General features: G+C 46.3%; 1 long non-coding RNA gene across 1 annotated transcript in view; it reads left to right on the forward strand.

Annotated features, from left to right (window-relative positions):
• The window catches only part of LOC104856028, a 37,055-nt gene that overhangs the window by 1,736 nt on the left and 31,278 nt on the right, over positions 1–4,041 (forward strand). The window lies entirely within an intron of this gene.

A 4,041-nucleotide genomic window follows, 5' to 3' on the forward strand; every position in this document is an offset into this window, starting at 1 on the left:
TTCTTTTTTTTTTTTTTGGTGCCAGGGATTGAACTCAGGACCTTGCACTTTCAAGACAGGCAGCAGAACCACCGAGCTAAATCCCTGGCCCCAGTTTTCATTTTTTATGGTGTCTCTAATCTATTATGTAAAATGTATAGGTGTTGATGACTGTAACTACACTGGCTAGCCTCTGTCTCTGGGATGGATTCAGAAAGGAAGTCCCTGCCCAGTAGGCTCTGGCCTCCCTCATATTCTTTTTCCTCTCTGGTTGGACAGGGGCGGCCATGTGTTGTTTTCATTTTGTTTTTTGAGACAAGGTCTCCCCGTGTAGTCCAGGCTAGTCTAGAACATGCAGCAATCCTCCTGCCTCAGCCTCCAAAGTATGTGTGAGGACACCACACCCAACTATGCAGATAGCCTTTTGCAACCAGGTAGTTGAAACCAGAACAGAACAGTTTCTACATATTCCACAGAAACTAACAGGGACTTCTGGGGGAGTGAGGCTGGCTTTGTCCAATCCATACAGATTCATCCCAGTTGAGGGAGTGGGAGCAAGAGAAGCAGCCTTGGGGCTATTTGGGAAAGAAATGTGCTTCCAAAGTCTCTTTTCTGGAGCATGCAGCACTAGCCAGATGCTCCTGGAAGCAGGATTCCTGTCTACCAAAGTGGAGAGACCCTGAATACTGCCTCTGCCTCTACTCTAACAAGATTCTTTAAACTATTTTACCTTGATTCATTCTTAGCAAAATATAAGTTGGATAACGCGTTACATTTTAAAAAATATACATTAAAGTATCTTTTTTGGGGGGAGGGGGAGGCCTTGCACTTGTAAGGCAGGCGGCAGAACCACTGAGCTAAATCCCTGGCCCTTTTTTTTTTTTTTTAAAAGTGCTGGGATCAAACCCAGGGCCTTGCATGGGCTAAAAGTCTGATTACCACTGAACTGTACCCCTAGCCCAGATATATAATTTTTACAACTAAAAGGACATTCATCTTTTACTCTCTCCTCTCTGTGGAAGTGTGCCAACCATGCTTCAGAAAACACTGGGCTGACCCTTGCTCCCGTATTCTCAAGCCCTGGCACTGGAATTTAGCTCAGTGGTTCAGACTGGGAACATATGTTCCCAGGTACATAAAGCATGAGGTCCTGAGTTCCATGCCCAGTATCAAAAACAAACAAACAAAACAACATCCTCCTGCCTCAGCCTCCTAGAATGCTGAGACCACAGGTGTGTGCCACCATGCCCAGCTTGGCTTTTTTTTCTTCCTTAAATGGTGCTGGGGATTAAACCATGGGTTCACACATGTCAGACAAACACTCAACAACTGAGCTACAGCCCAGCATAGCAACTATTTTTGATACCAGACCACCATATTTAGGCCTGGGATATGCTAGTGGAAGCCTGTTATTGACTGTGTTTTTAAAGATAAACCCTTTGCACCTACTCAATCAAGTTTCAGGGTTGCTTTCCTGTTCACTCAGCTCGTTTTTATGGTGCCAGGGATTGACCCCAGGGCCTCTCTCCTGCTGGGCAAGCGCTCCAGCACGGAGTGACATCTCTGCCCCTCAGCCCACCACTGAAAGAATTTTCTCCCATTAGGATTCTCAGCTTAAACATTGAGGAGCTGCTGCAGCCTTTCACTGTGTAGCTGTGCGAGTCCTTGATCAGCATTAATCCCAGAGAACACACACAGCCCTTTTCCTGCGCTGCACTCTGCTCCAAGGGTCTGTTCTCCTTACAGGTCCTAACAGTTAAGTTCTAGAGCCTATCAGTTAAGAGACAGACTTGGGCATGGACAGATTAAGTAAATCATTCAAGGTCAGCTAGTGAGCTGTGCAGCTGGGATCTGAACCCAAACAGCCTAAGTCCATAGTCTGTACTCTGTTGGAAGCCATCTCCACTGCTGCCAGGGTCCATAAACCTCGGAAGTGCCACTGAACCCTCTACTCCCTGTTCTGTGGACCCAAATGTTCCATGGTAATAACTATTTGCTTGGTCCAGGTTCAATTCCCAGGATTTGTATCCAGCCCAGCCTGTTCTTGTGAGCCACGTGTGAGAAAGGGGGACGGATGATGATGGGCAGGACCAACAGTCGAGGGAGATGGGGTGCTTCTCTGAGATTAGCCCCTTGGTAGAGGATTCTCCTAAAGGCCTGGCCATGTGCACAGGTGTCTGTCACTGTCAGAAAAAGCTGTTTGTTGGTTAGAAAAATAGTAAGAGCATGGAAAACTGTTCAGAGGAAAGTGCACTGTTACCACAAGAATGACACCTAGGAGACATAAATTTGAGTACTAAAGGTCTTTGAACTCTACACCCGGTGAGGTTTAGACACCTGATAGCAGGTCCAGGGAGGTAAGTGCAGACCTACAGACAATTCTGTGACCACAGCATATGGCTTGTGTCTTGTGTATGCAGTATGCGTGTGATACACATGCACGCTGGGGATTGAGCCCCATCCTCCTGCCTCTGCCTCCCAGAGTGCTGGGATTACAGGAGTGTGCCATCATGCCTCATTAGTTTAACCTGTGTGTTGCCTGTTCACACTTATTGATAGAGCAAGGTTTAAATCTACCATTTTGCTATTCTGTGACAACAGATTAAGTTAAATTTCAGCCAGAATTTACACTTCATCTTTGCCCACTCCTTGTTTCTGTTTCCTAACACACAGTAGGCTGCTCAGGTGGCAGAAGGGGTCATGGGTTTCATGTTGCCCCTTAGGAAGGATGGGAGGAGCTGGATCTCATCAGGTACAATACCATGGCTGTTGTTACATATTAGGGGTCTGTGAAAGATGTATACTAAGTTCTGTGACTGACAATCTGTGAAGGCCACCAGATAGTAAGATTTCTAATCTCATCTGTGACTTTCAGACAAACAACTAAGGCTGATCACTCCTTAACTAGGTCCTAGGCAATGCTCCAGCTCTGGACAACTTAAGAGCTGAAAATAACTAAGTCTTCCCTGGCCTCAGAAACTGGGAGAACAGCTGAGTCTTGAACAAGCTAAAATGGGAAAGGGCAGAGGTGATGCTGAGGAATCTCGTGCAAGTCTCAGCCTGGAGACGGCAAATCTAAGTTTAAAACAGGCAGCTTTCCACTGCAGGGTGCCGTCAGCTCCAGACACAGCGCATGCGCCAACAGGACATGGCTATCTATACTAAGCCCTCAACCCGATGTGCAGGATACTTCTCTAGGGATTGATGTTCGAACACTGTTCTGTTCTGAATACTACACGGTACCTACTGGTTTATAGTATAAGTCCAAAGCAGTCGAACACTACTGACTCTAGGCTTCCTTCCAGAACAAACTCTTTCTCCTAAGGCAAGACAGGTTTTCATCTTACACTGGACACCCTGCTGGCCAACGTGTCCTATTAGGCAGACAAGCCCCTCACATGGTTTGCACACCATTTAGCTCAGTGGTGCCACCACCAGTCCCAAGTTTGAGGCCCAGTACAAAAAAAAAAAAAAAATGCAGGAGGAATGAGTCGGGGAAAGGGGAAAACCAGGGAATGGAAACCTGGGTTTGAAAGTAAAACCTCCATCTCCAGAGATCATGCCTCTAAGTGATCAGAGAAGCCTTAGCAGTTTTAAGGCAAGTGCCAGGTCTGCCACTTACTGGCTGTGAATTTGGGTGAATTAATTTCTCAATGTGTGTGTGGGGTGCTGGTATCTTATCTCATCCAGGGCCTTGCACTGCAGCCCTGTAAACCATTCCTAATCTGTAAAATCATCTCTGGTTGCTGAGCAAAATGACACACAGCAGCAGTTGTTTGGCACAATGCTGGTTTGTGCTGGCTCTGTAACCAACAGCTACAGCTATCCCTAGGATTTCCATTATGGGATGGTGGTGGGGGGGGACAGGGGGCCCAGGGGGTCAACACAGGTGCTGATGGTTTTGTTGTTGTCACTGCAGTAGTAGGAATTGAACCCAGGCCTGGTGCACACTAGGCAAACTGCTTTAACATGGAGCTACATCTCTAAACCTATATGTATATGTGTGTGTGTGTGTTTTTTTTTTTTTTTTTTTTTTTTTTTTTTTTTTTTTTTTTTGTGTGT

Source organism: Fukomys damarensis, unplaced genomic scaffold (genome assembly GCF_012274545.1).
Source record: "Fukomys damarensis isolate Sample0158 unplaced genomic scaffold, DMR_v1.0_HiC HiC_scaffold_16, whole genome shotgun sequence".
Taxonomy (NCBI): domain Eukaryota; kingdom Metazoa; phylum Chordata; class Mammalia; order Rodentia; family Bathyergidae; genus Fukomys; species Fukomys damarensis.